Source organism: Geotrypetes seraphini, chromosome 8, assembly GCF_902459505.1.
Source record: "Geotrypetes seraphini chromosome 8, aGeoSer1.1, whole genome shotgun sequence".
In the NCBI taxonomy this organism is placed as follows: domain Eukaryota; kingdom Metazoa; phylum Chordata; class Amphibia; order Gymnophiona; family Dermophiidae; genus Geotrypetes; species Geotrypetes seraphini.
The window spans coordinates 116217650-116243160 of NC_047091.1; the positions used below are offsets into that span (position 1 = coordinate 116217650).

Consider the following 25511-nt stretch of genomic DNA (forward strand, 5'->3'; position numbering starts at 1 on the left):
TCCTCACACGTATGGCCAGCAGGCTTGCCTCCGTCCAAATGAGGCAGGCCCGCCCCTACCCTGCCCAACCCACAGGATCCTAGGGCCTGATTGGTCTAGGCACCTAAAGCCACTCCCGCTATAGGAGGGGCCTTAGGTGCTTGGGCCAATCAGGCCCTAGGATCCTGTGGGTTAGGCAGGGGAGGGGAGGGGCGGGCCCGCCTCATTTGGACGGAGGCAGGCCTGCTGGCCAGACGAGCGAGGAGCTGTCCGGTCCAACTTGGAAAGTAAGACTAAGGGTGGTGTTTCGGGATGGCGGGGTTTGTTGGGGGAGGGTCCGGCAGGAGGGGTTGGGCACCCTCTTATTGGCGATATAGGGGGCCGTTGGGGGTGCCGGCAGGAGGGGTTGGGCACCCTCCTACCAGTGATCATAGGGGGGCTGTTGGGGAGCTGGCAGGAGGGGTTGGATATCCTCCTGCTGCGATCGTCGGGGGGGCTGTTGGGGTAGGCAGGAGGGGATGGGTACCCTCCTGCCGCGATCGTTGGGGAGGGCTGGTTCTGTCGGCATGAAGGGCTGAGGGCGATCGTCGGGGGGGGGGGGCGGGTTCTATTGGCAGGAAGAGTTGATCTGACAAATGAGGAGCACGGTGAAACACAGGTAAATAGCGGTTCCTAGAAGGGGGGACATTGGCCTGCGGGGACAAATCTATTCACCGTTTTTGCGGGCGGTGAAAGGATTTGTCCCCGCGTCTGCGGCGATTTGCTAATGAGGTCACCATAACCCGCAGCCAAACCGCAGCCACGCAGCGGTTCGCTGCGGGGATCGCTCCCCGTGTCATTCTCTAGTAAGCACCAATACCTGTGGCTTCGTTGCCGGTACCAACTGTGCCGCAACTCATTCTGGAGAGGATGACGATGCACCTATTTGGAAATGAGTCGCATAGGGGGTCTTCACTTGGTTGGCATGATTGGAGTCAATGCCGTAATGACCGACCCCATCTGGGAAGCTGGTGGCTTTTTAGCTGGCTTACCAGAAGGAGCGATGACCTTCAACACCGGAGTCGATGTCGGTGCATCGGATGACATCGGTGTCTTTGACATTCAGGGCTTCGATGTCGATGCAAGCAATGCATCAGCTCTTTCCATGCTAACACCGAACAACTTCTCTTGTAGAATGCAGCTCTTAATGGTGCATTTTTGAAGAGTGGAACGAGAGCAAGTCTTGATACGATGTTCCGGGCCCAGGCACTGTATACACCAGTTGTGAGGGTTGGTGATGGAAATTGCCCTTTGGCACTGGCCGCACTTTTTAAAACCCATTACCACGCAAGACATCGATGGAAACACTGCCTCAGCCAAATTGACCTCAATGGCTGAGATAAAAAAGAGGCCCCGCCAGTCAAACCACCAAACAGCAACAAACGGGGGGTGGGGGGGGGGGAAATACTCCCAAATAGTTTGTTTCTTTTTGAAAAAGAAACAAAGGGAGAAAAAGGGAATATAATGAAGAGAAAAAATAGCTTGCGAGTGGGAAGGCAAAGGGTTAAACGAACATTTGAAAGCATGACTTCTTAGTTCCGTGGAAAACTAAGCAGAGGAGCTGCGTGCCTACATCAGGTGGCAAGGCATATGCGTGGTGCGGTCAGATGCAAACTTTCTATAGTTCTTAAAGTAACAGTGCACTTTTGCAGCTGTCCATACCAGGGCTCCATGGATGACATCAACCAGATGTGAGAATATACTGCCTGCTTGTCCTGGGATAATCAAGTTTATGCATATTCATTGTGAATATCCTGAAAACTTGACTGGCAAGGGGGTATTCCAGGACAGAATTGAGAAACATGTAGGGATGGAGATCTGATAAGTTCTGATCCAGGGCATCAGAACACTGGCGGGGTCTGCACGCAGGCGGTTCTGAGCGCAGGCCGGGTCGGCACACCGACCTAGGCCCTGTGAGTGGACCACGCCAGTGTTCTGATGACCTGGATCAGAACTTATCAGATCTCCATCCCTACAGAAACACTGTTCTAGGACAATATCCTTCCTGGATAAGCTCAGGAACCTATTGGTCCTTGGTAATCTAGGTCCATTCTCAGTAGAATGGTCTCAACTGATAAACTACTACCAGAAAGTGGATCTGGACACCTTCATGTTTTCTCTCTGGACTATCCAGAGTCTTCTGTTCCTATGTTATCTGCCTTGCCAGCCTTTGCAAAAGGACCGTCCTCTGTGGAAATACTGGCTCCACTACTCCCTGCTCCCTACTCTTCCTAACCATTAACACCTGATGTTTCAAAAGTAACTTCTATTTGCCAAGCCTCTACTGATGTTTTTTTGTCTTATCATCTGGCAGGTGAGGAACTCTGGTACTTTTTCAGTTCTTTTCTAACTTAAAGGTGCTTCTGGTGCACATGGCATGAGTCCTGATTGGGCTAACTTCCTCTAACTGCGAGCTGTGCAAAAGGAATCACACTTTTTTCATCTTTGCCTTTTTCCTCAGTGGTCTGTACTGTCTTCAGTTTTTTCCTTCTGCACATGAGCTGGAAGGTGTCTTTCTGATCTGATAAGTTATCTTATTTTCATGTTTCTTATCAAATTATTAAGCTTTCAGTGCTCAAGAGGCTCCCAGTATTCCTGGGACAGCTCTGCCTGGGAGAAGACACAGACCCTCAGTAGCAGTCTGCAGCTAATAGGGCTGTAGCTTTCCCAGGCCATTTTTTGGCACCATAACTCCAATGTTTATAAAGCTTCTGCCTCAAAACCTCTTGATTTTACTTAAAATTGAATAAAATGGGCTCTCAGATCCTTTTACCCCTATATATCATGCCAGTCTTGCACTTATGCCATGTGAGGGGTCCAGGGTTTTGGGCTTAGACCCCTCAAACTTCTAGGGCTAAGGAATTGCAAAGGGCTCGTTAGTCAGGGGGAAAAAAATCCCTCCTGGAGCCCTTGGGAACGATTTGGCAAAACAGATACATGGATTCTGCAGAACCCAAGAGATGATAAAGTGAGTCCCTGGAAGGGTCCTCTGGGCTTTCTGCTCAGGGCTTTACCCCTGATTTTGTGAGTCTCATGAGGAAAGCTTATGCAAATTGTTGTTTGATGTCAGATGCCACGCATCCTTCTCAGTGTGGGCATTGTGAGCACAACAGTGCTGAAGTGAAAATGGCAAGTTCTACATTGCTGTTTTGTTTGCACAGTAAGTAATGTCAAATTAATGTTTTTTGTAGGCTTTACCCTCCCTTTCCCTGAGGCAGCCACAAGGCAAAATGCTTGGCCGTTGTCAGTTGGGACGGGAGCCACTGCCATAACATGCTGAAGATAGTTTAACTTGTTTTGAACTCTACTAACTGTAGGACTGGGTTGGATGTGATTAACAGCTAACCGTGAATGAGTACAATTGCCAGTTTTTAATTATACTGACATTTAAGTTAAGGAGGTTTTTATGCAGATTAAGTTACTTACCCTCTCTAAAGGAATATTCTTCCCTAATGGGTTCTGAGGCTTTTCCTACCTTCAACAGCATTGTAGATGATTATACTGTTTTCCTTTTAGTTCACAGCTTTTTGTTTAGGTAAATAGTGGGGTTCCCCAGGGGTCTGTGCTGGGACACTGTATTTAAACTTATTGATTAATGATCTAGAGATGGGAATAATGTGAGATAATTAAATTTGCTGATGACAAAATTGTTACATTGCAATAGGATTGTGAAAAATTGCAAGAGGACCTTGAGACTGGAATACTGGGCGTCAAAATGGCAGATGACATTTAATGTGAGCAAGTGCAAAAAAACTATAGCTATGTGATGCTGGTTTCTGTGTTATAAGTCACTGCCCAGGAAAAGTATCTAGGTGTCATTGTTAAAGATATGTTGAAACCCTCAGCTCGATGTGTGGCAGCTCCCAAGAAAGCAAACAGAATGTTAGGAATTATCAGAAAAGGAATGGAAAACAAAGATGAAAATGTTATAATGCCCTTGTATGGCTCTATGGTACGGCCACACCTCAAATACTATGTGCAGTTCTGGTCACCGTATCTCAAAAAAGATATTGTGGAATTAGAAAAGGTACAGATGAGGGCAACAAAAACAATAAAAGGGATGGGATGACTTCCCTATGAGAGGCTAAAGTGATTAGGGCTCTTCAGCTTGGAGAAGAGACAGCTCAGAAGTGATATGATAGAGGTCTATAAAATAATGAGTGGAGTGGAAAGGGTAGATGTGAATCACTTGTTCACTCTTTGCAAATATACTAGGACTAGGGGACATGCGATGAAGCTTAGTAGATTTAAACCAGATAAAGTATTTCTTCATATGTGTAATTAAATTCTGGAATTTGTTGCTGGAGAATGTAGTGAAATCAGTTAGCTTGGGTTTAAAAGGTTTGGATAATTTCCTAAAAGAAGTTCATAAGCCATTATTGAGATGGCTTGCCCTGTCCCTTCAAGATAAGGAGTGGTAGCCCTGAGCAACCCTAACTGGATCCTCTGTTATGGTAGTTGACACTGATGCTGGTAAGTTACTGGTGCTAGCTTCTCCAAGTAAGATGCAGTAGAAGGGGTTATGTCTCTTAGCAACTAGTAGCTCACCTTTCTAGGCTCCATGCTCAAATACTTATTGTAAACACCTTTTACAGAGCATCCCAATCATCTCAGACCTCTATCATAAGGGCTGGGATGTTAACTGCACAAAGTAGCCATGAAAGCAAACCCAAAAAGAACACACCAGCCACTGCTTCATACAGTAGGCTTTGTGAATCAGAAGGATGAATGCCAGAGAAGTCATTTGGCAATATGCCTCTTGAGGCAGTCCCAGAGCACAACTAAACCTCATGGTTGCCTGCATGCAAGTTAGCTTATACCATATGGCTTAGGCATCACTTTCCTAAAAAAAGAGGACACACCACCACCCACTTCCTTGGTTCCCCTGCCCATTCTATGTACCCTTTTAGTGCTGCTTTTTCTCCCTTTCTCCTCTCCCAGGGGCAGTGGAATAGTAAAGTGGGGCAATCCACTCCGGGTGCAGTCTTTGTAAGGTCGCAGCACCCTGTCTCCTTGCCACACCCCATAACTTTTTAACTCCCCAGCATCGATGTTCTCTGATGTCACTTCCAGGACTCGTGTCCAGGAAGTGACATCAAAGGGAGAGAAGACACCGACGTGGACATGCTGCTCACACCAGTTAAAAAGAGGGTGCTGCTGCTCACCCTTATGCCACTGCCCAGGGGTGCTTCTCTTTCCTAACCACCACCACCTCCCCGCCACACATACATGCCCCTCTCCTTTCAACCTCCTCTCGTTTGTCACCCCTTCCATCTAGCACTACCCTACTCCATGCTCTTTGCTTCAGCATTCTCCTTTCCATGCTTCTCAAACCCCCTCTGACACTGCTTCACTTCACAACCTCTCTAGCTCCCCCACCTATCTCATCCTCAGGCCCAGCTGTTGAAACTGAAGATTCAGATAGGCAGCAGCAACAAGGTAAGCCTATGACCAACCTGGAAACAAGAAGTCGCTGCAGAGAGGCAGCTTCTGGGGCAGGCTTACCTTGTTATTGCTGCTGCCGCCCAAACATTCAATTACAGTGGCTGAGCCTGGGAAGAAGGTAAGCAGGAGAGTCAGCTAAACCCAGAATCCCCCCCCCCTTTTTTTTTTTTTTTTAAACCATCCAGGCACCTAGACAGTCCTTGAAACCAAAACCCCTGATATTGGTAAAGTGTGTGTGTGTGTGTGTGTGTGGGGGGGGGGGGGTTTCCCCAGTTCAAATGAGAATCTCCCATAGAGGAGCTGTAGACCTGAAAAAGCCCAATGCTTTTTTTGTTTTATACACAATAGTGCTGCCCGATTCACGATTCGAATCGGTTCACCGATTCATTTCGGGTGAATTGATTCGAATCGATTTTAAACACCAAAAAAACAGGCTTCCCGATTCAGACCCTCCCCCGCTACAGCAGGAGCAGCAGCGCTGCTCTTGCTGGCCAGCCGCTACCACACCTGCTTTAGAGGGCGAGAAGGGAGGGTCAGTTGGGATGTGCTGCTGTGGGCTTCCCCCCTGGCGTCCGGTTCCCCCTCCCCCCCGGCATCCGATTTCCCATCCTGGCATCCGGCTTCTCCCCTGGCCTCCCCACACAGTTTACCTTATAGGTGAAGCCTGCAGAGCAGATCGCAGTACTAGCGTCTTTGCAAACTGCTTCGAGGCTGTTTCCTCTGCTGCAATCCAGCCTCTGACATCTGCAGGCTTCACTTATAAGGTAAACAGTGCGGGGAGGCCAGGGGGAACACGGAGACCTTCCCCGGGGGGAGTGCAGTCCTTTGGGGTGGTCCAGGCCTTCAAAGGGGGGGGCAGGCCAGGGATGGTGGCATAGGCCATCAGGGAGGACAGGCCTCTAAGAAAAAGAGCATGACAGGAAAGGGCTGTCGGCTCAAAAAGTCTGCCCACTCAAATAACCCACCCCCCTAAGCACTTCCTCGAAGTGAACCCACATGTTTATCCCATTTATTCTTAAAATCGAGCATGCTGTTGGTCTCTACTACCTGAAGTGGAAGGGGGGACAGGCCAGGGATGGTGGCATAGATCTTTAGGGGGACAAGCCTTCAGGGGTGGGGTACAGGCCTTCAGGGGAGGGGGGCCCTGGTGTAGAAGTACATGGTGGGAGGGAGGGAAAAGGGGTTTCAAAGAGACGTGCATATGCTGGACTTGGGGGGGGGGGAAGAAATAATGGGTCTAAAAAATAGAGGAGGGAGAGAGATGATGGACAATGGGATTTAGGGAGGGAAGGAACAGAAAGGGAGAGAAGTTGGACACAATGGATGGTGTGGAGGGGGATAAAGATAATGGATAGGAGGGTAGTTGGGAAAAGAAAGAGATGGTGGACCTTGGGGTGGTGGGGAAGGAGGGAGAGATGCTGGATGAAAGGGTAGTTAAGAAAAGGTGGATCTGTGGATGGAGACGAAAAAAAGAAAGATGCCAGACCTCTGGGGGAGGGAAGGGAAACGGAAGGGGAGGACTGAGATGGCAGATGGATGGTTAGCATGCAGAAAGAAGAAAGGAGGAGACCCTGGCAAGCAAGTTATCAGAAGACAACCAGAGCCTGGGACCAACAAGATTTGAATAATGATCAGACAAAAAAAAGTAGAAAACTAATTTTATTTTGTTTTGTGATTACAATATGTCAGTTTTGAAACGTGTATCCGCCAGAGCTGGTGTTAGACCGCAAACGTGAGCTAGGATTTAACAGAGATGAAAAGTCTTTTTTGCTTATTTTGTTTACACCACAGCACCAGTTAGAAGGCAAAGGGGGTGAAGAGGCTATAAAATAAACCCACCAGGATGTTTGAAAAAAAACAAAAAACAACCAAGAAATAACCAATTGGGCAGGAAAATCGAATCGAAAAACCAATTCAATAGACTGAATCAAATCTAATTTTTTTTTTCTTGAATCAGGCAGCACTAATACACAATGATCACTACTTGGCATGCCCCAATACTGTCCACTAAGCTTGTGGTCTGAAAGCCACACTACTCTTCAAATGCTGATTCAGCTGCCTTCATAGCTCTGACTATACACAATCCATTAGCTGCAGACAGCATGAAGCTTCCTTCGAGGCTGGGTACTACCAGCCTCAACTCTTTCCTTTTCTCTATTTTTATTTCTTAAGGGCTTTATTGTTCTCAACACCTAAAGCAGGCAATAGTGAGGCCACCAAGGCAGGGAAAGAGACTCAACCCAAGCGCTAGAGAGTAGCTCAGCCAGTCTCAAGAACCCCCTTCACTGGGGGCAAAAAAAGGCAGTTTACTAGCTGCAACCTAGGGAGTTTCACCAAATCTCTGAAGATATACGAGTTGTTGTCTACTTTCTGCTGAAGACAAAAATACCAAGAAGCTGCAGATTCCACAATGCCCTATACCTGGGGGTGGGGTACAACTTCTGTTCTTTAGCTCCATCTGCTAATAGAGAACAAAATATATAATCTACTTTGGCGAATTGAATAAGGAAACACACTTTATCAATGTAACAAGGAAGATACAGTTTTACTGCAAAGCTTTATTACTAAGAAAATAAGAAAGCATACAGCAAACAATTTAAGAAAAGACTATACAATGTTTGTTTAAGATCCATTTATTTTTCCCCTCTGTATGTTTATGTGGTAAGAGTGACTGATCCTTTTGTGCTGCCAGGATAAAATGATGTGTTCTCTATTCCCAGATCTTCTGAGGTTTTCTAACAGCGTTCCTGCTTCCTAGAAAAAGCATCAGCTAACATTTCATCTTTTCTAGCAAAAACACCATCTTTCTGAGGCCAGTAGGCAAGCAGGTCCAGATACTGTAAATGGCAGCAAAATTGGCAGGTGCCTAGAAAAAAGGTACTGGCTGCATGTCAATCACACTTAGGTGCTGTTTACACAATTGCACCTTATTTCACCTATCAAAAAACTCAGGCGCCAGTAATGCAGGCCAGTATTTTACTTGCCTACATTGCATGTGCTAAGTTCTTTAGAGAATCACGCCTATGTCTGTCTCCACCTCTAAACATGCAACTTAGGTGTTGGGCGCTGACAGCTGCCTACCTTTTATAGAATCAGGTAGTGCCTATCAGCCAATAATTTTTTTTTAAAGTGATGAGCTTTTTAAAACTCACAACTGAATATATTAAGGTGGCTTGGGTAATTAAGGTAGGTGCCTCTTATAGAATCTGGCCCATAGTGTCTTCCTTTTGTTTTTGACAGCATATGCAATTATTTAGAGCTTGCCAACGAGTTGCTTACTACATCCTCAGGCTGCCAATATGTGGACCTTTAAAAAGCTCACCTTAGGTAAAATTTTTATAAACACAATGCATCATATCTGCACTTTTACAACTTGTGTTTATGCAAAATAGCAGTTACTCACCTGTAGCAGGTGTTCTGGCATATAGTCTCACATCAGAGTGATGTCATCCTGGCACAATAGTCAAAATGTACTGTCACTTTAAATCTTTGAAGACAGCCCATACCACGTTGTTTGCTGGTACCTTCCTGCCTGACATCAACTTCCAGAACCTGAGTTTGGTAAGATAACTAAGACACAAACTAAGGGAGGTGAAGGGGTGGGAGAATGTAAGCCTGCAGTTCTCAGAGAATACTTGCTACGAGTAACTTTGCTTTCTCCAAGGGCAAGCAGGCATCATTCTCACATGTGGGATTCCCATGCTGCCAGGGTCATGCCTCTAGGAAGAGGGTTAATGGTAACTACCATCAACCTGGTGAAATCCAAAGCGTTGGAGAGTAAGTTGGCATATAAATTTTGTAGAACTTCTTGGCCAAACAAACTATTCTGTCTGGAATGAGTCTCCCAATAGTAATGGGAAGTGAAGGTCGATTAATGACCAAGTGGCTGCTTTATAAATGTCCTCAATGGGTGTAGAATGAACATGGGTTACTGAAGTCGCCACTGCTTGAACTTTCCCAGCCATATGGGGATGGGTTCTCTTAGTGATAGGAGCTCCAAGTCTGTTAGGGCTGAACAACAGAAAAAGTTGAGTGGTAGTTCGGTGAGGCTTGGTGTGATCCAAGCAGAAAACTAATGCATTTTTACATTCCATTGTGTGAAGACCTGCCTCACCAGGTAGAATTGTGGACTGGTTAAGATGAAATTCAGAGACAGTAGGAAGAACTTCAGATGTGTGTGGAGAATCACCATGTCATGGCAGAATGTTGTATAGGTTGGATCCGAAACTACTGCTTGAAGTTCACTGACCCAGTGTACAGACATGAGGGCTATGAGAAAGAATATTTACCAAGTTAGAGGTTTGAAAGGTTACAAGAGGTTCAAAATGAGACTTCATCAGAATGGATAGTACATTAGGGTTCAAACCAACGGCAGGATGTTTGGTATGGCAGAGGCTTTTCAGAACCTGGAAACCAAAGGATGTATAGAGATAGTGGGTTCTTGTCCAAAGTTGAATGAAAGGCACTAATAGCACCGAGATGAACATGTACTGAGTCTTTTGAGACCAGAATTGGAGAGGAGAAAAAGATAATCCAGAATTGATGGTAGGAAACAAGTGATTGAATCTAGTGAGTGGAGATTACACCAGACTATCAAGTGAGTCCACTTGAAACCGTCGAATCGCTGTGTGGAAAATTTTCTGGAAGCTTCTATAATGGCCAACACTGAAGCAGACAGCACGAAACCATCTACTCTCTGAAAGATACCATTGCTGCAAGTACTAATGACTGTAGATTGGGATAAAAAAAGAGCCTTCATTCTTTTAGCAATGTTGGAAACACCTGACGTGAATTGCAGAAGGGAGGGGAAACCATGGTTGACGTGGCCACCGAGGTGCTATGAGTATCATGGTAGCTTGTGCTTGGCAAAGTATTTTTGAAGAAATTTTTCTCTCCAGTTGAGGAGAAAGGCATCTGACTCCAAACCATCAGGAGTGTAGAGTCTGGAACAGAAAAGCGGAAGTTTGTTGTGTAGGGGAAAGCAAGGAGGTCTACTTCAGGGGTTTCCCAATCTGAGAATATTTGTCACAAGAGAGGAGTGTTGATCGAACACTAGTGAGGTTGCAGCCTAAAATATTTTGATTTTCTGCTAGGTAAACTGCCTTGAGGAATATATTGTGAGCAATTGCCCATGTCCATATTTGTACTGCTTCCTGGCATAGTGGGCAAGACCCTATGCGCCTCCTTGTTTAATGTACAAATTAAGTTTGCTTACCTTCAAATCTCTGATATACAAAACTCCAGCTTCCATTTACAAATCATTGATTCCTTATACCTCATCCAGATTACTGAGGTCCAATGACCAACACTTATTAGTCATCCCCTCACTTAAAATTATTAATACACGGCGGCACTTCATCTTTTCCGTTACAGCTCCTCAAACATGGAATTCCCTCCCTATTTACTTGTGGAAAAAAATTTGTATAAATTTAAGAGCAAACTTAAAGGCTTTCATTTTATAGACGCATTTAATGACTAAAAGGACTGCCGAGGAGCTTCATTTTATTTTCATAACTTCTTTGAGATTCTTTCCTTCCTATTGTTTTTAACCATAAGTGTCTTTTCTTCTATCAAATAAATTGTATTTCTGTCCCCATCCTTTCCTCACGTTTTGTTTGTTAAGTTAGCCTTCAATATGTTTTGTAAGGTTCAGTTTTTTTTGTTACTTTTGTTTGTCTCCCCTATTTTGTAATTTTATTGATTTGTTCATCGCTTAGAATTTTGAATAAGCGAATAATCAAATTTTATAATAAACTTGAAACATGGCAACTTGAAGGACTACTGGATTCTGAAGGCAATCCTGAAAGGTACAAATAGCATTGCCAATTGCCCAGAGTTCCAGGAGATTGATGTAGTCTTCTTGTGAGAAGTCCTGATGCCTTGAGTGGGTAGGCCATCGAGGTGGGCTCCCCAGCCCAACATGGAAGCATCTTTAGTAAGCAGCTTCTGATATGGTGCAGACTGGAAGAGAAGGCCCCTGGATAGATTGTACAGAAGCATTCACCATTGAAGGGATTGGCAGAGTTCTGTGGTCAACTGTATTTGTTAAAATAGAGACCCGGTAGCTTGTGTCCACCGGAAAGAGTCCATTGTGGCACTCAGCAGTGGAGACATGTGAATGAAGTGATGTGAACTGTAGATGCCATGTGACCCAGGAGATGTAACATTTGATGTGCAGTGGAAACTTTCTGGCACAGGTGGATAAGATTGCTAATTCTCTGTGGAGGTAGAGAAACATGAGCCTGGGTTGTGTCTAGGAGAGCCAAGATGAACTCTAAGGCAGTATTCTTCAACCGCCAGTCTGTGGATCGGTGCTGGTTTGCAGAAATTCCCTGCCAATCCACAGGGCTGGCACATGCAATGGGCCCTAGACAGTGCTCTTCAGCCATCAGTCCACAGTGCAATCGATGTGGCGTTGTCTTTGGGCCGGCTCCCTCTTCCTCAGTGCTGCAGTGCACGAAGCTGTAGGCAGAGGCTCGTGCGCCTGAACCGGAAGCCTTCTTTCTGATGTTGCAACATCAGAGGGAAGGCTTCCAAATGAGGTGCGGGATGCACAAGTAGCCGCTGCCCATGGCTTTGTGCACTGCAGCACTGAGGAAGAGGGAGCCGGCTGGAAGATAACACCGGGGGGGGGGGGGCAAGCCGGAAGGCAAGGCACAGCATGGAGGGAGGGAGACAACAACAGTAGGGGGAATGATAATGATTGATTTACATCTGCTGTCTGTTCAGGAAGAAATGCATTTGTTTATTTTCCTCTGGGGTTGTACTGCATGCAATCTTGCACCTTAGGGTTTGTTTGTGTATATATATTAGTACTTTTAGTTTTTGATCCTGTATTTGAATGGGGTTATCTGTGTTCTAGTAGGAATTAATATTGAGAAGCATAAAGTGTGCTTTGTGTAGTTTAATTTTGTGGTTAACTATTATGTGTTAATAAGATTATATTGTGTGTATGTATATATGAAAAATGAATGGAAAAAATGGTGTTACAATTAGTACTATTATGGGGGCGGAATCTGGTCCACGACTTAGCCCAGTGTTCTTCAACTGCCAGTCTGCAAAATAACACTGCACAACAAAGTTTTTGCTTCCTGAACACTGCTGGGTGTTTCTTATAGAATTTTGGGTGCTGATCATGAATATTACATCAAAAATTACCCATCACGTACCATTTCAGAGAAATCTTCAATTTTGTCGTGATTTTTTCTTATATTTGGATGCAAACAATTTTTTCTCCCATAAGTGTCTTATCAACAACGGTTTGTGCCGCCTGGGTATGTCCATGCATAAAATCTAGCCAGGTTGGAAGCTGTTTTATGGAAGATGACATCCTGGGCATGTCTGGGCAGGTCTGAACGAGCTTGCGCTGTCTCACCATGCTATAATGGTGGCTTCCATACACCGATCCTGCTCATTTGGTTAATATAGATAGTCCGTGTGTGTATATAGTATCAGTATAGTAAAGTATAGTAGTATAGTAGCTGTAGCAATATAACAGTAAGTAAGCTTGATGCTATAGACGTTTTGGTGTCGGGCAATATGTCTCGTCGGTGTCGTAACAGCCGCGACACATTCTGCTATATCTGTGGGGAATATACACTTACGCCTCAGAGACGTTCGATGACTGCCCTTGTAAAGAAAGCCTATCATCTGTATTTTGGCTGCAAAATAGGTGATCAAGACAAGCAATGGGCGCCTCACATTTGCTGTGCGACATGTGCTGTTAGTCTGAGAGCCTGGCTCAGAGGTACTCGAAAGACGATGCCATTTGCTGTTCCGATGATATGGCGAGAACAGAAAGACCATGTGACGGACTGTTATTTCTGTTTGACTAATGTGTCTGGTTTCTCTGCCAAAAACAAGAAGTCAATTGAATATCCTAATCTGCCTTCAGCAATGAGACCCATGCCACATGATGACAGTCTTCCAGTTCCGAAACCACCAGAGGATTGGACCTTAGACGAACCAGATGAAGAAACTGCAGTGCAGGGTTCTAACAGTGACATTGACCCGGATTTTGAACCATCCTCATCAGGCGATCCACATCTGATAACACAGTCCGAATTGAACGATTTGGTCAGAGATTTGGGTCTGTCAAAAGCAAAAGCTGAGCTGCTAGGTTCGAGATTCAGGAATGGTGTTTGCTATCACCAGGTACGAAAATTTCTGTGTTTCGAGACCGGCATCATGATATAACCAAATTTTTTGCACAAGTCGACAGTCTCTGTTTCTGTTGTGACATTGAAGGATTGTTCTCGGTCTTTGGTTGTGATCACAACCCGGAAGAGTGGCGTCTTTTCATTGATTCGTCAATGTTAAGCCTGAAAGCTGTTCTGTTGCACAATGGCAACGTTTATCCTTCAGTACCTGTTGGCTATGCAGCACATATGAAAGAAACATATGAGAATATGGAAATGTTACTAAAGTATGTCCAGTATACCAGGTATAACTGGAATATCTGTGGAGACCTCAAAGTCGTTGCTCTGTTACTAGGACTGCAGCTTGGCTATACAAAGTACTGCTGTTTCATCTGCGAATGGGACAGCCGAGGCAGAGAGTCGCACTATTCTAGAAAGAACTGGCCACTCCGTAAAAAGTTAGTTCCAGGACAGAAAAATGTAGCACATGAATCGCTTGTTGACCCGACAAAGATATTTTTGCCTCCTCTTCACATTAAACTGGGACTCATGAAGAATTTTGTGAAAGCAATGAACAAGGAAGGGGAAGGTTTTCGTTATTTAAGACAGATGTTCCCAAGAATAACTGATGCCAAGATCAAAGAGGGTATTTTTGTTGGCCCCCAGATCAGACATGTTATGAGTGACAAGCGATTTGAAGATCTGTTAGTTGGGCCGGAAAAAATTGGCTGGAAAGCCTTGAAAGACGTTGTTGACAATTTTCTGGGCAATTACAGAGCCCCAAACTACATTCAGCTGGTAGACAAACTTCTCAAAGCATACAAGAGAATGAAGTGCAATATGTCACTCAAGATTCATTTCCTCCATTCACACTTGGACTTCTTTCCCGCAAATCTCGGTGCTGTGAGTGACGAGCACGGTGAAAGGTTTCATCAAGACATAGCTACGATGGAGAAACGATACCAGGGCAATTGGAATCCGTCAATGCTTGCCGACTATTGTTGGATGCTACAACGTGATGCACCAGACACTGAATATAAAAGAAACTCGGGAGCAAAACACTTTTAATTCTGTTTCATTTAGTCGCTTGTGCGAAACGTAAACTTGACTATATATTTTATTGTCAGTAAACATAAAAATGTCTATTTCTCATAGTTCTTACGTGATGCAGTAAAACCAAAACCATATTTGAGCATACCAAGTTGGTACCTGTCATAATCACCAAAAACTTTTCAGGAATCAAGACTTAACCAAAAAATTGTTGTGCAGTGTAATTATTTTATTTCTGCCGGTCCATAGGTGTCAAAAGGTTGATGAACACTGCTCTAAAGTATGAGCTGGTTGTAGATGTGATTTCTGGTAGTAGACTGCCAGTTGCCAGTTGCTCCAATAGACAAACCGTAGAAATGATAACAAGTTAAGGCTGCTGCAATGAAGATGCCTTGATTAGACAATCATTTAAGTAAAGTACAACATGAAATCCGCATGAGCGGAGGATTGCAGCTACTAAGCATTCTGTGAGCACTCTCAGTGCTGATGCCAGTCCAAAGGGCAGGAGTCTGTACTAGAAATGGCTTGAACCCACTCGAAACTGAAGATATTTCCTGTGGACAAGTAAGATTGAAATGTGGGCATACGTTTTGAGGTCTAGAGAGCAGACCCAGTCGTTCTTCTTTAATAGTCATGCAAAACTTTTTCACTAAGTATTTGTTGAGAGCATGGAGGTCCAGAATTGGAATGGGTCCTCCAGTCTTTTTCGATAGTAGGAAATACTTGGAGTACAACCCTTATCCCCTCATGCAGAGTAACTTGTTCTATTGTGTTGAGCTGGAAGAGGGCTGAGAACATTTGGTGAAGGAGGGTCTTCTGAAGGGAGATGAAGAGAGGATGGTTTGGAAGTTTTTAAAGTGAAGGGCATTACCCTAGTCTACCATAAGGAGAATCCATTGGTCTGATGTTATTAGGGTTCAGCAATGGTAAAAGTGGTGGAGTTTGCCTCCTACGGGAAGAGTGAAGAGAGAGAGATACTGGCAATGCTCTCTAAAGGGAAGTCAAAAAAGACTGCTGTTATTTGGATTGTGGCTGAGACTGAGGTTTCTGTTGTCTGTCTAGAATGCCTTTGATTTGTTGCTCAGGATGATGTAGACTGCTGATTATATCGACACTTAAAAGCAGTAGGAAGAGCATTTTGAGGTATTGGAATACCATCAGGATGATTGTGGTTGAGGTGGTTTCATGCTTGACAAGGTTGTCAATGCAATCATTGTGGGTCTTGATCTTTTGTGTAGCCTGCTCAATGCGATCCCCAATAGATCATTTCCTAAGTATGGGATGTTGGCGATGCGGTCTTGAACATGAAAAAGGATCTGCAAAAGTTAGAGGAATGGTCTAATATCTGGCAACAAAAATTCAATGCAAAGAAGTGCAGAGTAATGTATTTGGGGGTTAGAAATCGGAAGGAGCCATATGTGCTGGGAGGTGAGAGGCTGATATGCACAGATGGGGAGAGGGACCTTGGGGTGATAGTGTCTGAAGATCTAAAGGCAAAGAAACAGTGTGACAAGGCGGTGGCTGTTGCCAGGATGCTAGGTGTATAAAGAGAGGCGTGACCAGTAGAAGAAAGGTGTTGATGTCTCAGGACAGGTTGATGGTGAGGCCCCACTTGGAGTATTATGTTCAATTTTGGAGACTGTATCTGGCGAAGGACATAAAAAGACTTGAAGCGGTCCAGAGGAAGGTGATGAAAATGGTAGTAGGTTTGCGCCAGAAGACGAATGAGGAGAGACTGAAATATGTATACCCAGCCTAGAGGAAAGGAGGGACAGGAGAGATATGATTCAGATGTTCAAATACTTGAAAGGTATTAACATAGAACAAAATCAATGTAAAAATCAGAGGGCATAATTTGAGATTGAAGGGTGGTAGATTCAAGAGTAATGTTAGGAAATTCTTCTTTACAGAAAGGGTGATTGATGCGGGGAATGCGCTCCCAAGTCTTTATGGAGAGGATGGTTGATGCGTGGAATGCACTCCAAAGTCTTTATGGAGAAGATGGTTGATGCGTGGAATGCGCTCCCAAGGGAGGTGGTGGAGAAAACGGTGATGGAGTTAAAAACAAGCATGGGATGAACAGAGGATCTCTAATCAGAAAAAAAATGGATATACATTGAAGGAACTAAGGCCAGTACTGGGCAGGCTTACACGGTCTGTGTCCCATATATGGACATTCAGTTGAGGATGGGCTGTAGAGGGCTTCAATGGCTGGGATGGTTAGGTTAAGATGGGTTGGAGTGAGCTTTGATGGAGACTCCAGTAAATGGAACCTAAGCACACTACCGGGCAGGGCTCTGGGTTTCTGGCTCAGAAATATCTAAGAAAAAGGACCATTTAAATTAAATCAATTTATGGAGCATAAACGGTTGAGCAGATTAGATGGACCATTCAAGTCTTTATCTGCCGTCATTTACTATATTTTTTTTACTAAGTCTAAATCTAAAATGTGGAGCCAGGTCTGCCTGTGCATTGTGACAGATACTGCTGAAGTGCAGGAGGTGATATCAAAGGTATCAATTGTAGATCTGACCATATATTTTTGGTTTCTAATAAATCATCAGTCAGAAGTTGAAAAGACGAGCTGGTCTGATGGAAGATAATGCTCAATCTTGTAGCTGTTTAATCAAGGACTTCAAATAAAAAGTCATGCAAATGTAATTGAGTATTCTGTTAGTGAGCATAGTTGCTTGGAATACTCTTCTGCCAAATTGTCTAAGGTTCTGCTCTCTCTGCCTGGTGGAATACTAGCATATGTACGAGAACTATTTGTTCATTTTAGGGTCAACAACTACCAAAGACTGGTGCTGTAGTTGTGGTTTATCAAATACTGGACAAGACTGGATTCTATATAAAGTGTCCAATTTTTGTGGACCCAATGTTTTTAAATAGGGCTGCCTTTGTAAGTTTATGGAATGTTACCTTGATGCAACCTTTGGGCTACTGAGTTGAAGGCCTCCATAAGCTCTGCCCTAGGCTCTTCTTCTGACTCCACGTTGATAGGGAGTGCTTGGCCCATCAGTCTCATGAAATTCATAAAGGACAAGTGGGGATCTGCATTGATGTGGTGGTGAAGGATCCAAGTTTTTTCTTCACTTGATATACCATTTAGGTTACCCCCCCCCCCCCCCGAATAAAAGAATTTAAATAAAATTATGGAGGGGATTACATAACAAATAGCGCTGACTGGGACAGAAGGAAGGAAGAGGGAGGGGAAGTTAAAAAATACATTGAGATTAAAAATAAAAAAGGGGAAGAAAGTACAATAGGACTAGGTTCGCTTCTAAGGAAGTTTTTATCATTATCTGTCTTGAATGTCTTGCGAGCTCTGCTTGTTAAGGTTCATCTCAGGTGCTACAGGCATCTTTGAAGAGACAGGTTTTGATTTGAATTTCTCTAGGAAGGATTCAATTCGAATATCTAGCGGTAGTGTGTTCCACAGAGAGGGGGTGGTGACCGAAAAGATAGTTTGTGGGTTGTATCGTAAAATATTTGCCATATAGATGGAATTGCTAGTGAATTTTGGTTGTTAGATCGAAGAGTCCAAGAAGGAATATAGGGAATCACATATTTGTCTATGAAAGCTGAAGTGTTAGTGTGCTTGTTTTTGTAGGTGAGAAGGAGTACTTTGTATGTATACGGTGTGTGATGGGTAGCCAGAGGGCATCATGGAGGAGTGGGGTGATGTGATCAAATTTCTTCGCTCTGTAGATGACTTTTGACTGCTGTGTTTTGTAAAATTTGAAATCATCGTAGTTCTTTCTGTGTTGTGCTCTGGTATAGAGAATTACAGTAATCGATATGAGAGATAATTAAAGAATGAATCAAAGTGTTAAAGGAAGGCGGGTCAAGAAGTGAGGTGATGGAACATATAAGTCTTAATTTGTAAAAGCACTTCTGGATGACTGCGCTGATTTGTTCGTGAAAATTAAGGTTGTCATCGAGGATGATCCCCAGAAGTTTAACTTTGGTATCAATTTGGATTGGGGAGGAGTCTATACAGACTGGCAGACTCAGCAGAGAACATAACATAAGAACATAAGCAATGACTCTGCTGGGTCAGACCTGAGGTCCATCGTGCCCAGCAGTCCACTCACACGGTGGCCCAACAGGTCCAGGACCTGTGCAGTAATCCTCTATCTATACCCCTCTATCCCCTTTTCCAGCAGGAAATTGTCCAATCCTTTCTTGAACCCCAGTACTGTACTCTGCCCTATTACGCTCTCTGGAAGCTCATTTCAGGTGTCCACCACACGTTGGGTAAAGAAGAACTTGCTAGCATTCGTTTTGAATCTGTCCCCTTTCAACTTTTCCGAATGCCCTCTTGTTCTTTTATTATTCGAAAGTTTGAAGAATCTGTCCATCTCTACTCTCTCTATGCCCTTCATGATCTTGTAAGCCTCTATCATATCCCCTCTAAGTCTCCTCTTCTCCAGGGAAAAGAGACCCAGTTTCTCCAATCTCTCAGCATATGAAAGGTTTTCCATCCCCTTTATCAGACGTGTCGCTCTCCTCTGAACCCTCTCAAGTAACGCAATGTCCTTCTTAAGGTACGGCGACCAATATTGGACGCAGTACTCCAGATGCGGATGCACCATCACCCGATACAATGGCAGGATAACGTCTTTCGTTCTGGTTGTAATACCTTTTCTTGATTATGCTTAGCATTGTTTGCCTTCTTAGCGGCCGCTGTGCATTGTGCCGTCGGCTTCATTGTCATGTCCACTATTACCCCCAAGTCCCTTTCTTGAGTACTCTCGTTTAATAACATCCCTCCCATCGTATAGTTGTACCTCGGGTTTCTGTTTCCCACATGTAATACTTTATATTTCTCAACGTTGAACTTCATCTGCCATCTCGTCACCCATTCCCCTAGTTTGTTCAAGTCCCTTTGCAATTCTTCGCAGTCCTCTTTAGTCCGAGATCCACTAAATAGTTTAGTGTCGTCCACAAATTTTATTATCTCACACTTCGTCCCTGTTTCTAGATCATTTATGAATATATTAAATAGCAGTGGCCCAAGCACCGAGCCCTGCGGGACCCCACTCGTGACCTTCCTCCAGTCCGAATAGTGGCCCTTCACTCCTACCTTCTGTTTCCTACCCGCCAACCAGTTTCTGATCCTTCTATGTACGTCTCCTTCCACCCCATGGTTCTTCAATTTCCGGAGTAGGCGTTCATGGGGCACCTTGTCAAAGGCTTCGGAAATCTAGATATATGATGTCTATGGGGTCTCCTTTGTCCATCCATTTGTTAATTCTTTCAAAGAAGTGCAATAAGTTCGTTAGGCACGATCTCTCCTTGCAGAAACCATGTTGGCTGGTTATCAGAAGTTCGTTTCTTTCAAAATGTTCATCGATGTTTTCTTTTATCAGTGCTTCCGCCATTACACCTAAGCAGCAACGAGACCAGCCACAACCACCGAGAGCACACAGACCCGATCCTACCAAGAGTGTGAACTCTTCCCCCCCTGCAATCCGCTAAGAAGATCGACTGTCGGCTCCTGGCGGCTTTCCCGCAGAGGAGAGAATCCTGCATTCACCATGGGCCTCATCTGGGGCAGCCTCCTTGGAGCGGCTGGGGCACGGGCAGTGTGTCTGGGAGGGAATGCATGGATGGGAGAACATCGCAGGGGAGGAGACATAGGCATCCTGGGACTGTCGGCCAAGTCTCTTCCCTGAAGAAGCCCTTTCTGGAAACGTCAATCGCTCCTCCTAAACTTACTTGCTTCACTTCATCACTGACGCTGAAACCGTGGATTGAAGACAAAGTTTTATTTTATTTTTCTTTCCAGCTTATGATTTATCTTTAATCTTATCTATTGTTTTGCCTTTTGTCTTTGTTTTGTTCTATTTCTATCATTTAAATTTCTCCAGAATTCTACTGTTCAACGGCTCCCCCTTCTGCTTCTATTCCTTTCTCTCCTCTCTTCTACCTTCCAAAGTATTTAGATCAATGCTGTCTTGTTAAAATGTTTATTTTATTTTTCCTCTAACTCTACTTTTCATTTCTCTATTACCCTCCAGGTACTTTAGTTAGATTGTGAGCCTTCGGGACAGTAAGGGAATTTTTCAAGTACCTTTCTTATTTCTAATCTTAATGTATATTTTCTGTAAACCGCTTAGAACCTAACGGATGTAGCGGTATATAAAAAATAAATTACATTACATTACATTTTCCCCGGAACCGAGGTCAGACTCACTGGTCTGTAGTTTCCCAGGTCACCTCTTGATCCCTTTTAAAGATGGGCGTAATGTTGGCTATCTTCTAGTCCTCCGGGATCATGCCTGTTTTCAGGTATAGACTGCAAATTTGCTGCAGTAGTTCCGCTATCTCCTCCTTTAATTCCTTCAGAACCCTTGGATGGCTGGGTAGTCATCAGAATCAAAATCCTCGATGTTAGCTCTTCCAGTGGTGGAACGACGCAGATGAGACAAAAAAAATAAATAGTCGAGAAGCTAGTGTGCTCCACTCCCTAGAACACAACACACTGTGTGTGTTGTGTCTCTCTTCAAAGCAGAAGCTCGATATCGAACAGTTCAAGATCAATGCCTCAATGTGCTGCATGGGTGATGCTTGGACTGGGCTGAATCTGGGAGAGATGATGCAGGAAGTTTTCTTAGATGCAACTATATTAACCCAGCTAGTTCCTGCTGCAACAGCACTTGAAGCTGTTACTGTAGCGATGGCACCGGTACCAATATTGCAAAAGGTACACTAAGTGCTTGCTGAGTTGGGTGTCAAACCTTTGGGGACCTTGACCTTGAAGCTGAGGCACGCCTCTGAGGAGACATCAATTGCACAGATGGCAATAGGGCATCAAGGTATCAATGCTTGGAGTGTGTCGAAGGAGAACGTGCCTGAGATACTGCCAATACATGCTTCAAAAGGGAGACAAGTTTGTGGTTCTTAGCTCACTTACGAGGCTCCTTTGAAGCTGGTAGCACCGAAGATGTCGTCAACACGTTTGGTGCTGGAGTTGATGGTTGAGTGTCAGGATCGGAGTCTCCAGCCATGCTTGATGTTCCTGAAGTTGTACCAAAGATTTTCTGAAATTGCAACTTTCTGGCTTTAAGCAACCTCTTCTGCATACAAGAGCAGAGCATGCAAATATTTCAATGGTCAGGACCTAAGCACTGCACACATCAGTTATATTGGTTGGTACCTGATATGGTCCTTAGACAGAGTACACTGCTTGAAGATGCTAGGTGCCTTAAACATAGAAGAAAAAAACTATAGACTCAAAGTCAAAAGGCTCAATGGCCTAGGGAGGTTGAGTAGATGTCAAAAGTAAAAAACAGAGAATAGTTAAGCTTTGGAACGCATTGCCAGCGGTTGTGGTAAGAGCAGATAGCGTAGCTGTTTTTAAGAAAGGTTTGGACAATGTCCTAGAGGAAAATTCCATAGTCTGTTATTGAGAAACACATGGGGGGGGGAGCCATTGCTTGCCCTGGATCGGTCGAATGGAATGTTGCTACTCCTTGGGGTTTGGCCAGGTACTAGGGACCTGGATTGGCCAACATGAGAATGGGCTACTGGGCTTGATGGACCATTGGGCTAACCCAGTAAGGCTATTCTTATGTTCTTAGATTAACAATCAATGCTCCTTGCATGAAAACAAGCTGAAACAAGTCCAAAGTTAAGAAAAAAATGAATTTTATTTTGAAAAAATATAAAAGAAAACAAAATAGTATGACAAAACTGAATGAAGAAAGGATTGGGAAAGCACAAAGACTAAGTTTGATGTGCTTTGAGAAAACTCAAAACCACAGCTTCTCAGCTCCACAGAAAACTTAACTGCAAGTCCCACGAGCTGACCTTGGGCGGGAATGCAACAGCACATGCACATAGGAAGTCTTCAAAGATTTAAAGTGGCAGTACACTTTTGACTGTCTATGCCAGGTTCCATGGATGTCATCACCCAGATGTGAGAATATGATGCCTGCTTGTCCTTGAAGAACTGTAACTTATGTTCAAGCTCATTACTAACAGAATCCTTCCCAAAGGCCTCTTCTAGGAGCATCTGAGCAGTTAGTTTTCAGTCATATTTGATTAATACTGACACCCTTATTTATATACCATAAAGATATGACTAAAAACAAACCTTAAGCAGAAGGAAGATTAGGTTCTTACCTCAACCTTCTTTCTAGTAGAAAGGCATATGAGACTTAAACCAGTGAGTCTTGAACCAGTGGGTTACTCACCTCTAATTGCAAATTGTATAAAAGGCATCAAATTTTTTCAGCGCCTCAGTTCATACCAAAGTACAATAAGAGGAGAAATAAGAGAATAGGGAACTTCCAGATAAAGCCAAATCTGCTCTGCTCTTATTGAATATGTACGTTTGTTTTTACTGACATATCTCCCCCGTAATGATATGTTCTGTTTTTAATCAATTGTTTTATGTCATTGTATGTTGACAATGAATTTTATTGTACACCCCTTAGAATTTCAGATTAAGTGGTATAACAGATTTTTAATAAACCTTGAAAAAAAAACAACAACCATGAATACAATCAAAGAAATCCATGTCCATAGGAACATTAACTAACATAAGGTGGAACAGAACTATCTACCTGAGTGGAAATGGCACTAACACTTATGGGGGGGGGGGGGGGGGGAGGAGATGAGCCTGCTGCTATCTGAGAACCCAAAAGTGGCATCCAGTTATGTTGCTACATCCACTCTGTAAAACTTTGTGAAAGCATGGCAGATAAACCATGTAGCCTCCCTACAAATCTCTTCAGGTAGAACTGCCAGGGAATCTGCCCATGAAGAAGCCACACTCCTTGAAGAGTATGCTCTCAAAGAATTTGGTGGTTGCTTCCCACACCCGATATAGGCTGAAGAACTAGCCATGCAAATCCATGTTGAAATGGAAGTCTTAAAAGCAGACTTCAACAGGTGGCCAAGATATGTCAGAACAAAGATGATCTGAGAGAAGAAAATCAATCGTTACTTTGAAATAACGAAGAACTCTCTTAGCATTCAGCAACGCCAAAACTTTGTCCTCTCTCTTCAACATGTGGTATGGAATGAAAGTAGCTGGAATTCCTGATTTACGTGGAAGGCTGAAACCACCTTTGGTTGGGGGGGGGGGGGACAAAACAAAACTGTGCATATCAGAACTCCTGCCTCCGTAAATCTGAGCAAAGGTTTCTCTGCATGACAGAGCCTGCAGCTCTGAGACCCTTCTTGCTGAGGTGATAACTACTAAGAAAACCGTCTTGAACGTAAAATCCATCAGTGATGCCTCTTGCAAAGGCTTGTATGGGGCCATATTGGAGGGCATACAAAACAATATTAAGATTCCACATTGGGAATGGCTGTCGCACAGGAGGATGCAGCCACAATGCTCCCTTCAAAAATCTGGCTATATCAGTATAAGAGGCCTGCCACTTGTACTTTAAGGAAAGCAACTTCCAGACCCCTTCTCAAGCCCATCCTGAATGAATGCCAGGGCCACTGCCGTCAAGGCCTTAAAGGGTTCCATATCCTGTTTAGCAAGCCAGCGCTAAAACATCTTCCAAGCCTTAGTACAGGCTACAACAATTTGCCAGTTTCTTATATCTTAGGAGGGTAGCAATGACCACCTTTGAGTAGCCCTTCTGCGCTAAGGCCATGCGCTCAAGCCCAATACATTCAAAGGCAATCAGACCCTGTGAGAGAAGAGTTGGATGAAGTGGCAATTTGAGACACTTGTCCCTCTGTAGCCGAACCAGATCCGCGTGCCATGGCCGATGTGGCCAATCTGAAGCAACCAGGATTACCAAACCTAGGTGGGTCGCTATTCTGCAAATAACCTGGCTATCATGGGCCACAGGAGAAACATGTACAAAAGACCTTTCTTTAGCCAAGGTTGTACTAGGGTGTCTATACCAGCACTTCCGGGCTCAACTCTTCGGCTGAAGAACTGCGAAACTTTTTTGTTTGCTTCAAACTCCATCAGATCGAATGTTGAATGCTCCCAGTGACTCACAATGATGTCAAAAGCTTCTGGATCAAAGACCACTGTCCACCGGCTGAGATAGTTGGCCTACACATTGTCCACTCCCACTACATGTGCTGCTGATACAGCTTGCAGGTGGACTTCTGCCCAGTGAAACGACTGGGCACTCCTGGTGAATTCCTAACTGTTGACATATGCCACAGCTTTGGCTTTGTATGATAAAACCCTGAATGCTTTGCCTTCCAGGATGTTCTCCAAAGTCTGCAGAGCTAGACGAATGGTTTGAAACTCCAATCTATTGACAGACCATTTCCTCTAAGAGGGAAACCATTGGTCCTGAAATGTATGACCCTCTTAACGACCTCCCCAGCCGTAAAAACTGGAATCTGTTGTCAGGAGCACTCAAGAGGATATCCAGGGAGGAAAGTCTTTGGGCAATGACTCCAGCAGGAGCCACTAACACTAACTTTGATACGCCACCACTGTCCAGGCCAGTGGCATCTGGAGAGAATCCATCTGCGGAGACCAGTAGAACAAGAGTGTGTCATGAAGAGGGCATAGATGAGCTTTCGCCACGGAATAACCTCTATAGTTGCTACCACCGACCCCAGCATCTATAGGTAGTGCCAAGCCGTAGGAGGCGGCTTTGTCAGGATCTCCAAAACCTGGCATCTTAGCTTCGGAAGACAGACATGGCCTTTCACAGTGTCGAAGCAGATCCTCAGGTATTCCAGGAATTGCATTGATTCCAGGTAGCTCTTTCAAAAATTGATAATCCACCCTAGGTCTTCAGTAGATGGACAACTTGTGCCACTGCTTTCTTGCTGTCAGCCTTGGACAGAGCTCGGATCAGGCAATTGTCCAAGTATGGATGCACCTGAATCCCCACTTTGTGCAGATGCACTGCTGCA

At 44.3% G+C, this 25511-nt stretch overlaps 1 protein-coding gene across 1 annotated transcript in view; it reads right to left on the reverse strand.

The window, feature by feature from the left end:
- Positions 1–7989: 7989 nt before the first annotated feature.
- The window catches only part of LOC117364740 (SURP and G-patch domain-containing protein 2-like), a 140755-nt gene continuing 123233 nt past the window's right edge, over positions 7990–25511 (reverse strand). The window contains exon 10 of the mRNA XM_033954289.1: positions 7990–8217. The gene's annotated coding sequence lies outside the window, so the exon portion shown is untranslated. The remainder of the gene's footprint in view (positions 8218–25511) is intronic.